The following is a 12,794-nucleotide window of genomic DNA, read 5'->3' as shown; positions in this document are numbered from 1 at the left end:
GAGGTTGCTGTGAGCTGCGACACCACAGCACTTTACTAAGGGCAACAAAGTAAGACTCTGTCTTTTAAAAAATAATAATAAAAAAATAATTTAGGCATTTTTACTTGCCATTCTACTGATTTCTTAAATGACATTCCTTGAATAGACATTTCTCCAAAGAAGACATAAAAACAGCCAACAAGAATATGAAAAGATGTGCAACATGACTAATGAGTAGGAAAACAAAAATCAAAACCACAATAAGATACCACCTATCAACAAAGCAGAAAAGAAACACAACCCAGAAAATATTAAGTGTTAGCAAGAAGGTGGAAAAGTTGAACTCTTCCCACTGCTGGTGGGAGTACAAGTGGTATAGCCACTATGGAAAATAGTATGGAGGTTCCTTAAAAAACTAGAAATAGAACTACCATATAATCAAGAAATCCACTTCTGGGTATATATCCATTTTTTTAATATGGATGCTTGTACATCCATACTGAAATGTAGCATGAAAAATAGCCAAGAGGTGAAAGGGACCAACATGTCCATCTACAGATAAATGGATAAACAAATGCAGTATATACATACAACAAAATATTATTCAGGCTTGGCGCCTGTGGCTCAAGTGGCTAAGGCGCCAGCCACATACACCTAAGCTGGCGGGTTCAAATCCAGCCCAGGGCGCCAAACAATGACAGCTTTAACCAAAAAATAGCCGGGCGTTGTGGAGGGCACCTGTGGTCCCAGCTACTTGGGAGGCTGAGGCAGTACACTCGCTTGAGCCCAGGAGTTGGAGGTTTCTGTGAGCCGTGATGCCATAACAGTCTACCCAGGCGGACAGCTTGAGGCTCTATCTAAAAAAAAAAATATTATTCAGCCTTCAAAAGGAAAGAAATTCTGATGTAAATTAAAAGGTGGATTAAACTTGAGGACATTATATTGAGTGAAATAAGCTGATCACTAGAAGTTAAAAAGTGCACAATTTCAACTTATATGAAGTATCTAAAGTAGTCTAACTCGGAGACAGAAAGTAGAATGGGAATTACCAACGGGCTGGGTAAGGGAGAAATGGGAGTTTCTGTTTAATGGGTTCAGAGTTCCAGTTTGGAAAACATTCTGCAGACGGACAGTGCTGATAGTTGCACCACAATGAGAATATCCTCAATGCCAATGAACTGCAAACTTAAAATACTTTTATTTGAACTAAACAAATACTAACTTTTAGGATGTAACATATTTTACAGTATTAAAATTTCAACACTACCCAAAGCAATCTACAGATCAAATGCGATCCTTATCAAAAAAAAAATATTGAAACACATTTTAGAATTTGTTTGATCTCTTCTGGAAATAAAGAGATCTGTCCCTATCACAAAGACTTGCCAGATGCAAAAGAAAATCATCCCCGGAGGAAAACATCATTTATAATTTCTTCAACTCTCACAAACAACATATCTAACATCTATTAAACAAAAGCAAAACTAAATAACTAGAAAAACACCAACCAGGAAAACTACAACTAGGAAAAAGCAAATAATAGTAAATAACATATCTAGATACTATAATTAACAAAGATTTGAAATAACTAACATCTTGATGGAATTAACCACATTCTTCTTAGTAAAGTATCACAACAATGGAAAAGCAAGTATTCAGTATACTCAATATTAATATGAAGCCAGTAGATGAACTAATACATGCCTACACAAGAGAAAAACTCAATTCAATTCAAGCTGGGGAGGGTAAGGAGACTGGTGTGCATCCACTAAAACGGCACAATGTAAGTGTACCTGTAAAAGCCCACCTCCTGGGCTTTTACCTAAGAAATTCAAACATTGTAACCGAATCATTTGCATTCTCATTTTAATCTGAAATTTAAAAACAATAACATAAAATAACTTAAAATAATCTTAACCAAAGTGATAAAACTTACCACTTACGGGACTTCTGATGTGATTTACCAAAAACAAATTATTATCCCTGTAGTATTCTTGCAGAAAATGTTTAACCTGAATGCCATTGTGAGAAAAGAACCAGACAAATCCAAAAAGTGGGGCCTATTAAAAACTAAGTCAAAACAGCCCCAGATTTATGTGACTGGAGCAGAGCTGTGTCACTATGTTGCCTAAGCTGGCCTCAAACTCCTAGTCTCAAGTCATCCCCCTGCTTCAGCCTCCTGAGTAGCTAGGGCTACAGGCATGCACCACCACCAGCTTGGATTTGTGTTTTAATATCACTATCATAAAAGAAAAAAGGCCAAGCACAGTGGCTCATGCCTATACTCCTAGCACTTTGGGAGGATGAGGCAGGAGGACAGCCTGAGATCAAGATCAGTCTGAGCAACACAGTAAGACTTCATCTCTACAAAAAAATAGAAAAAAATTAGCCAAAGGTGGTGGTACAGATCTGTAGTCCCAGAAACTCAAAAGGCTAAGGCAGGATTGCTTGAGCCAAGAGTTTGATGTTGCAGTGAGTTACGATGACACAACTGCCCTCTAGCTTGAGCAAGTCAGACTATCAAGAAAAAAAAAAAAAGTCAAATTTAAAAAGAAAAAGAAAAAGAAAAAAACACAGTTGGGAAAAACATTGAACAGCTGATCAATACTGCCAAAGAATTAGAAGACAAATTTGAGAATTTCCACTACAAAATGAAATCCATAAAAAGAATCAAAAAGAAATTCTAGCATTAAAAAAATACAGTTACTGACTGGGTGGTGCCTATGGCTCAGTGGGTAGGGAGCTCAGCCCCATATACAGAGGGAGGCAGGTTCAAACCCAGCCCCTGCCAAACTGCAACCAAAAAACAGCTGGGCATTGTGGCAGGAGCCTATAGTAGTCCCAGCTACTTGGGAGGCTGATGCAAGAGAATCACCTAAGCCCAGGTGTTGGAGGTTGCTGTGAGCTGTGACACCACAGCACTCTACCGAGGGCAATAAAGTGAGACACTTGTCTCTACAAAAAAAAAATACAATTACTGAAACTAATAACTAATTAGAAAAGCCAAATAGCACCTCACACAACTGAAGAAAAGATTACTATGCTAGACAGATAATAGGTCAATAAAAACCAGAAAGACTGAAGCACAAGAGTCAATCAAATGATATGAAGGACATAATGAAAAGGGTATATATACAACTGAAATACCAGAAGGAAAAGAAAAAATGAGTCACTAAAGATAAGGGCTGCAGGCTTGGTACCCGTAGCTCAGTGGTTAGGGCGCCGGCCACATGCATTGCAGCTGGTTGAGTTCAAACCTAGCCTGGGTCTGCTAAACAACAAGGACAACAACAATAACAAAAGAAATAGCCAGGCACTGTGGCAGGCACCTGTAGTCCCAGCTACTTGGAAGGCTGAGGCAAGAGAATAGCTTAAGCCCAAGAGCTTGAAGTTCCTGTGAGTTATGATACCACATCACTCTACTGAAGGCGACACAGTGAGACTCTGTCTCAAAAAAAAAAAAAAGATAATGACTGAGACATTTCAGAACTGACAAAAGATACCAAGGCACAGATTGAAGAAGCACTGCAAAACTCCTAGGCACACTCCACTGCTTAAAAACTAAAGACAAAGAGGAAGATCATAAAAGCCAGATGAAAAAGGATGGGCTGGGACACCACCTGTCCTGTATCACTATTACCTTGAAAAACAATTAGACTGATAACTGACTTCTTTACAGTCACAATGGGAATTAAAAATCTTATCTTGGGTGGCACTTGTGGTTCAGTGGTCAGGGCATCAGCCATATACACCAAAGCTGGTGGGTTTGAACCCAGCCCTAGCCAGCTAAAACAATAATGACAACTGCAACAAAAAAAATAGCCGGGCATTGTGGTGGGCACCTGTAGTCCCAGCTACCTGGGAAGCTGAAGCAAGATAATTGCTTAAGTTTGAGGTTGCTGTGAGCTAAGATGCCACAGCACTCTACTGAGGGTGACAAAGTGAGACTGTCTCAATAAAAAAAAAATCTTATTTTGAAAGTATTGAAAGAAAATAACTTATAATGGCCATTTCACATTCCTTGAAGATACCCTTCCAAAATTAAACAAAAACAGACATTTTAACTCCCCATCCAAAAAAAGAAGTTCATCACCAACAGACTCACAAAGAAGAAAATACTAAAGGGTGCACAAAAAAGAAAATACTAAAGGATGTTTTTCAGGAAAATGATCCTGGATGGAAGCATTGAAATCAAGAACAAAGAGGAATGGAAAAGTTAAGTATGTGGGTAAATCCCTAAGTATTCATTGGGTAAATCCAGTATTATATAAAGCAATTAACATTTGGCGTGATTTAAAATTATGAAGGATAAAAATGCCCCAGGGGAGTCCCACATCCATCCAAGATGTAGAAAGATGGAAAGAACATTGCTTTCTACAAGTTACAATAAACAAAATCAAATAAACTACAAGATAACTCTTCTTAACTGCATCAGAAAGCTGAGGTCCCAGGACAAACTAGTTGACTGAAATCTAAGGATGGATTTCTCCAAAGTGACAGGAAGCAAACCCTGGCTCATCTATGGAAGAACAGAGGAAGAAACAAATGGCACCAGATCATCAGCTAATAAAAATTCAGCTAAAATTTTTAACAAGTTAGTAAAACCTGCATGTGGGCTAGCATGAGCATACAGAACCACTGGTGTTCACAGACATGACGGAACTCCCTTCAGCTGCAGGATCTCCACAGAACTCCACTGGATACCCAAGAGAAGAGGCTGGGGATACAGTAGGAGACTACCTCCTTTGGGGTTTGGAGCTGGGGGAGAGGAATGCAAAAAGCTCCGACAGAACCCTTTCCCCCATATAATAAAAGCTTTAGGCTATGGAGGAGAGCCAGTAAACCATGTCACCCCATCAAGCATAGACTCAGGGATCCTCAAACCTTTTAAACAGGGGGCCAGTTCACTGTCCCTCAGACCGTTGGAGGGCCAGACTGTGGGCCCGGGGACGAGTCGGCTGCTAAGCAGGACAGGCAGCAGCGGCAAAAACACCAGGCAGGCTGGATAAATATCCTAGGCGGGCTGCATGTGGCCCGCAGGCCATAATTTGAGGACGCCTGGATAGGTTAAGACCCATTAGGAATAAAAGAAAAAACCTCTATCCTTAGGGAATAGGCCTTAACAGTCTAAAGCTTATAACACTACCAATAACACTGGAGGTCTCCTACCACTGAGGAATGGGAAAGAGAAATGTAGTTGGCACAATACCTGCCAGATGCACAGCAGAGCACAAAATGTCACAGTATAGGCAAGGATCACCGAGAAAGCCCTACCAATGAGAACAGGGGACAACAGAAATTCTGAAGACTAGGGTAAATCAGGGCAATAGAGAATTTTCCTACTCCTCACTTGCTCCAAACAAGCAAATGAACAAATACTAAATATATCATACTCAAACTCTAGAAAGCCAGGGAAAAGAAGAAAATATTGAAGGCAAGTAGCAAAAAAGGACACATAAAGTACAGAAGAACAAAGGTAAAAAGTTACTTGTTAGAAATGAGAATCCCAAAAGACATGAATATACCTAAATATAATCCTAAAAAAGAAGAACAAAGAAAGTCAAACAAGAATCCTATACCCAATGAAAATTCTAAAATGAAGGCACTCAATATGACATCCCAAATTAAAAATGGACACAAGGACGTGAATAGACTTTTCTCTAAAGATAACAGAATGACTTTCTCTAAAGGTAACAAAATAAGCATATGAAAAGATACTGAAAACACAATTAGCCATCAAGAAATGCAAATCAGAACTACAAAGAGGCTCACATCTGTAATCCCAACACTTTGGGAGGCCAAGGCAGGACCAGAGTTCAAGATCAGTTTAGGGCAACATAAATTAGCCATCCCACCAAAAATGTTTTCTTAAATTAGCTGGGTATGGAGGCCCACGTCTGTACCCCTAGCTACTCAGAAGGCTGAAGTGGGAGGATCACTTGAGCCCAGGAGTTCCAGGCTACCATAACCTATCTACTGGGCTATTGCACTTCAGCCTAGGTAAAAGAGCAAGACTATCTCTAGAAGAAAAAAAGAAAACACCACATGACATCATACTCACTAGGATGGCTATAATCGAAAAGATATACAGGTGCTGGTGAAGATGCAGAAAAACAGGAATGCTAATACACTACAAATAGGAGTGTAAAATGGTGCATGGTGCAAATTTAGAAAACAGGATGCCATTCCTTGAAAGATTAAAAATAGAATTATGCTATAACCTCAAAATTTCACAAACACTTGTACATGTGTTCACTGAAGCCAAAAAATGAAAACATCCCCAATGTCCACTGAGAAATGTATGGAAAAGATGAGGCATACATATAGAAATATTCTTCAGTCATAAAAATGAATGAAGTGATGATACACACCACAACATGGACAAACCCTGAAAACATACTATGTGGAAGAAGCCAGTCACCAAGTAACACAAACTGTGTGATTCCATTTACACAAAATGTCCAGAACAGGCAATGAGTGGCTGCCTAGGGATGAGACTCTGGGTGGAGGGAGGAGACAGGCCAAGGAGTACAGGTTTCTTTTTGGCCTGATAAAAATGTTCTAACCTTGATTGTGGTAATGGATGCACAAATCTATAAAAATGCTAAAAAACACCACTGAAGTATATACTTTAAATAAGTGAACTGTAGTTGTGTGAATAATATTTCACTAAAACTGTTTTGTAAAAAACAGGCAAAACTAATCGATGGTGATATAAGTCAGAATATTGGCTGCTTGGGAAGAGGGCATAATTTATTGGAAGAGGCATTTCAGTTTTTAGTAACCTGTAGTAGTAATAAAATGTTCTATGTGCTTTGATGTTATTAGTGATTAGTTAAACGTAGAAAGCGAAAAGCCTAGCTATATACTTAAGATGGTATACTTTACTATACAATATGTAAGAAAATTACCTTTCAATAAAGTTTAGAGTAGGCCGGGTGAGGTGGCTCACACCTATAATCCTATCATTTTAAGCCAAGGCAGGTGAATTGCTTGGAGTTCGAGACCAGCCTGAGCAAGAGCAAGACCACCATCTCTACTAATAGAAAAAAACTGGACATTGTGGTGCCTACCTGTAGTCCCAGCTACTAGGGAGGCAAGAGATCTCCTGAGCCCAAGAATATGAGGCTGCTATGAGATATGATGCCACAGCACTCTACCGAGGGTGACACAGTGAGACTGACTCAAAAAAAAAAAAAAAAAGTTTAGAGTCATTACTATGGGAACTGCTACCATTAGAAAAAAAGAAAAAATAAGTAAGAAAAACATGTTTAAAAAAATGTCTGGGACCGGGTGGAGGGCATGTAATCTTAGCACTCTGGGAAGCTAAGGCAGGTGGATTCCTTGAGCTCAGGACAGCCTAAACAAGAACAAGAACTCATTTCTACTAAAACCAGAAAACTAGTCAGGCATTGTGGCAGGTACCTGTAGTCCCAGCTACTCGGGAGGCTGAGGTAACAGGACCACTTGAGCCCAAGAGTATGAGGCTGCTGTGAGCTATGATCCCATGGCACCCTCCCAGGGCAACAGAGTAAGATTCTGCCTCCACATACATACATACACACACATACATAAATGTCTATTAGCAGAAAATTGGTAAGATTACAGATCACAACTTCTACATAGCTGAACAGTTCTCATGGTGATATGCACCTACTACAAAAGTCCCAAGATTCTTTTCCACAGGTTAATTTAAGACACTGACATGGAATATACCAATAACTATATAACTTATGCAAGAAAAAAGCTGGCAAACACAGAATCACAATAATTCTTATTTTACAGTACAAAAACAAATCAACTTTTAGTCTGAATTGTTCTGTAACTAAACTTAAATAAACAACATAAAAAAGATGTCTCCAGCAAGAATAAAATAAATCCTTACTACCATGGTACCCTTACTTTTTTTTTTTTGAGACAGAGTCTCAAGCTTTCACCCTGGGTAGAGTGCCATGGTATCACAGGTCACAACAACCTCCAACTCCTGGGCTCAAGCGATTCTCCTGCCTCCACCTCCCACATACCTGGGACTACAGGTGCCTGCCACAACGCCCAGCTATTTTTTGGTTGCAGCTGTCATTGTTGTTTGGTGGGCCCTGGCTGGATTCAAACCTGCCAACTCAAGAGTATGTGGCTGGCGCCTTAGCCACTTGAGCCACAGGCACTAAGCCGGTACCCTTGACTTTTAACAGGTCAACTTTATACTTTAACTGAGTCTTTGTTCATCTTTTTCCAACAAACGGTAAGCTCTCTTATTCAAAAGTAAAACACAACCTTAATTGTCTCTGCATCTCCCAAAATCCATAGATAAATACTTTGGCTATAACAGGTACATATTATACTGTTAATGTGAAGCAAATGACAATAAACCATCCTCTCATAAGTCGAGTACATCTCTTTGTTCACCCAAACATGAAGCCCATTCTTTTTTGAGACAGAGTCTCGCTATGTAGCCCTCAGTATAGTGCCGTGGTGTCACAGCTCACAGCAACCTTAGACTCTTGGGCTTAAGCGATTCTCTTGCCTCAGTCTCCCAAGTAGCTGGGACTACAGGCGCCTGCCACAACGCCCCGCTTGGTTTTTGGTTGTAATTGTCATTGTTGTTTGGCAAGCCCAGGCTGGATTCAAACCCACCAGCTCTGGTGCATATGGCTGGCGCCTAAGTGCTGAGACACAGGTGCCGAGCCGTGAAGCCCATTCTTTTACTAAACAGTTAAGATACTTACTGGTTTGGGGACCCTGATCAGGACAAAATCCAAAATGTTTAGAAAGGGCAACAGAGAACAAACAAATCAGTTCTTTAAGTTACATACAATGGTCCTGAGAAGATGAGACATTTTTCTTTGAGTCCTCACATTTACAGAACTTCACTGGCATTGCCAGGATGGAACCTCTGTTTGGTTCTTTAAATGAGTTTTTTACATATTTTAGTGATAAAAAGAAGATCAACATTTTGTAAAATCTGAAGATTTAGAAACTTTAGAAAATTTTCAATGACAGGAACCCCAAAATCTAAACAAACAAACAAACAAACAAACAAAAAAACCCATGAGTCTCTTCTGGAATGCACTTACTTTAAAATGTTACCAGTATTTCTGAAATAGGAAAAAAGGAGAATGATATTTGGATCCAGGCAACTAAACCAAATATAAAATTCGCATCTTCTAATGCTCATTATTATCTATAGTCTCAGTGTGTGTGTGGTTTTTTTGAACAAAAATATAGATAGCAGCTGTATGTATTTCCCAGGACAGTTCTATGGGGAATTGATCTTAGAAGAATTCCTGAATTACTCTTGTGCAAATGTATCAAGTAGAAACAAAAAAAAGGAGTTATCTTTTAATTTCAAGTAATTTTATTTATCTTGATAGTGCCTTACCTATGGGTCAAATGGGCCTCTCCTTTCAAATATTGTGTTTCTGTTTTGGAATAAGAAATAAATATTAGAGTTACCGCTTTAAAAAAAAAAAAAAAAACCTGAGCAAACTTGAGAAGTAAAGCTACTAAGTTGCCAATGAAAAATCACTTGAGGTGATACTTGCCACTACTAAATGTTAAGGGTCATAATTTATCACTTTATATTTTTAATTGTAGGAGGGTTTAAGAATTGGTGACATCCAAAAAGTAGTAAGTAATCTTGCTCTGGTCACTAAGTCATAAAGAAGATAACAACCAAATCCTCATACTACAGTACATTGCTTACTGTTCTTCCTGTCCACTAAGAGACAGAAAGAAGGAAGAGAATCAAGGAAGGAAAAGAGACTCTTACAAGAAGAGAATAAAGCACTTACACTTCATAGGACTTCCTAGCCAGAGATGCCAGGTGCTACCCACTGAAATCCAGGCTTGAACTAAGCTTCACATTTCTGAAAGGACCATCTCAACCGAAGCCTGGGGCTCAGAGTCAGCAGGAGGAAGCTGCAGCTCCCACTAGCAGCACATTTCAAAGAGGCTGCAACAAGAGAACATTTTCCATTTAAGAATCTAATTCCAATCTTCCATTTCACAAAGCAGTAGCAGAACAGGCCTTTATATCAGTCTTTTCAAAAGGTATTTCCATAACTATGTGAAGAATATGAGGCAGACTATGGCCCAGCAATCCTTTCACTAACATGCTTTCAAGTCCTTCATTATAGTTCACAGCAAAGCCTGAAAGTACTTGCCCCCTTTCTTCTTTAATGGTGCACTGTTGCTCCAAGACTCACTTCTACAGCAACATTTCTAAAATTGCCAAATCACTGAGCAGGGCCCCAACAATACAAGCACATACTCAGATAGGAGCCTGAGGCTTCATTAGCTGCCAAGAATTAGAAGCAGATTAGGGCTGCTAGCTAATCCTACACAAAAACTCCTTGAAATAAGCAGAATTACTTAAAATACTTCACTAAGTATCTAAAAGGTCTGGCAAATAGAAAATGAGATTCTGGAAATACAGATAATTCATGAGACTTGAAAAGTAACATAAAAGTATCAGGTTGCACATTTGTTTCAAGCAATTCAATCAGTGACTAAATATACCTGTATTTGTTAAATGAAGACACTGGAAAAGATTTATAGCATACCAGGTGGAGTTATTTGGGAAGGGAAGACTAAATAAGAATGCAGAGTAAAAAGAACTAACTCTTAAAAAGAAAACTATAAACCAGCCAAAGCAACATTTTAGACACATGGCCTGAGATAGTACAGAGCTAGAAAACCAGGATTTCCCAAATCAAGAAAAAAACATTTTCAACAAACAAGAACAAACTAATTTAAATCATCAATTATCTTAAATTCTCATTCTAATCCTTTATGGGAATTTTACAAATCTGAGACAAATTGCTAGATTTGCCATAACAAATTACTTTCTGATGGTTTTCTTCCACAGTGGGAAGAGAAGACAGTTTGAGAGGATATTATTTAAGAAAAATATAAGCTGAGGGGCACAGATAATCATCACCACCTAAAAATATTTTTCAATATAGCTTCTTCCGCAAGATGGCCTGAAATACAGAAACCATGATGGAAAGAAACTTAGCCAGTATCTTCATCACAGCAGTAATAAGTAAAGGACTCCCACTCTTCAAAACAAGTTGTAAAAGAAAAATAATCGGCTCCGCGCCTATAGCTCAACCGGCTAAGACGCCAGCCACGTACACCTAAGGTGGCGGGTTCGAATCCCCAGCCCGGCCCCGCCAAACAACAATGATGGCTGCAACCAAAAAATAGCCGGGCATTGTGGCAGGCGCCTGTGGTCCCAGCTACTTGGGAGGCGGAGGCAGGAGACTCGCTTGAGCCCAGGAGTTGGAGGTTGCTGTGAGCTGTAATGCCACGGCACTGTACCCAGGGGGACAGCTTGAGGCTCTGTCTCAAAAAAAAAAAAAGAAAAATAATCATAAACTCTCAGAACCACCACCAAAAAAAAAAAAAAAAAAAAACTTTTGTATGCATAAAAAACTTTTCTAGAAACAAAAAAGCTCATTTATAGAGATAAGCTCAGCCAACTTAAATTTTCACAGCCATCTCTATAATGAATAGGTAATCAAAAAGAAAAAATCATTTCCATATGAAAAGGAAGATATTCTTAGGTAAACACAATATTTAAAACATAAGCCCATCACACTCCAAGAGAAATAACTCAAAAACTCTCCAAATTAATTTCAGCAGACCGTAGTGCCCACGTGCACTGTTCTACTTTAATTTCAAAGGAATGAATCAATAAGGCCACACAACAGCACTGCACACAGTGGTCTCCCCAGTTACTGCTGAAATCTCAGGGCTTCTACCAAGTGTTTTCAAAGAATCCTATGTCATAAAGACCTCTGTAGTTGAATTCTGGCTGAACTTTGTAGCTATCGGTCATACGTGCCAAAAAGAATAGTATTTGTTTCCTAATACTTTCATTTTAGAAACTCTACTAGAAAAGGAAAATTAAGTCAATACTTTTAAGAGGTTCTACATGCCAAACACTACAAAATTATCCCCGTTAGCAATACTGTGAACTTCCAAGAAAAAGAAATAAGGCTTCTCTCTGGGGCTTCATCTGTAGAGCCTTAAAACACTCTGGTAATTTCAGTTATCATGGTACAAGGCAAAATACAGGACCGGTTGTCTGAGTTATCTCAACTTTCTATAAATATAATTTGTTTTTATGTTCTACAGAGCTTAAAATTCTATAAAATGTGGGGAAAGTATAGTGGTTCATCAAAAATAAGTAAGTAAACATAAAATTACTATCTGATCCAGCAATTACACCTTTGGGCAAATTATATATACAAAAAAATTGAAAGCAGGGACTTCCAAGGATAGTCATATAGCAGTGTTCACAGCAGCAATATTCATAAAGGGGGAAACATGCTTCCACTGATGGATGAATAAACGTGGTAAATATACACAATGGAATATTTATTCAGCTTTTATACAGGAAGGAAATTCTGACACATGCTACAACATGACTAAACCCTGAGGATATTATGCTGAGAGAGAAAAGTCTGCCAGAAAAGGCTAAATGTTGTATAATTCCACATCCAAGAGGTACCTAGAATAGTCAAGTTCACAGACACAGAAAGTAGAATGGTGCTTGTGAAGGTGTGTTTAACAGGTATAGTTTCAGTTTGACAAAATGACAAAGTTCTCAAGATGGATGGTGGTGATGGCTCCAGAACAATGTAAATGTTCTTAATCCCACTGAACTGCATACTTTAAAAATTATTAAAATGGTAAACTTTATATCCTGAATATTTTATCACAATAAAAAAATTCCACAGGCAATGCCTGTGGCTCAAAGGGGTAGGGCGCTGGCCCCATATACCAGAGGTGGCGGGTTCAAACCCAGC

General features: G+C 38.8%; 1 protein-coding gene across 2 annotated transcripts in view; it reads right to left on the bottom strand.

Moving 5' to 3' along the window:
* The window catches only part of TNPO3 (transportin 3), a 102,216-nt gene that overhangs the window by 79,647 nt on the left and 9,775 nt on the right, over positions 1–12,794 (bottom strand). The window contains exon 2 of one of the 2 annotated variants that reach the window (XM_023513204.1): positions 9,771–9,931. The exons of the other annotated variant lie outside the window; for it this stretch is intronic. The gene's annotated coding sequence lies outside the window, so the exon portion shown is untranslated. The remainder of the gene's footprint in view (positions 1–9,770; positions 9,932–12,794) is intronic. 2 annotated transcript variants of the gene reach the window in all.

This window comes from Otolemur garnettii, unplaced genomic scaffold, assembly GCF_000181295.1.
Source record: "Otolemur garnettii isolate 467f Iridium unplaced genomic scaffold, OtoGar3 scaffold00037, whole genome shotgun sequence".
Lineage (NCBI taxonomy): Eukaryota > Metazoa > Chordata > Mammalia > Primates > Galagidae > Otolemur > Otolemur garnettii.
The sequence above is the reverse complement of the archived record's forward strand: the minus strand, read 5'-3'. Positions and strand labels throughout refer to the sequence as shown.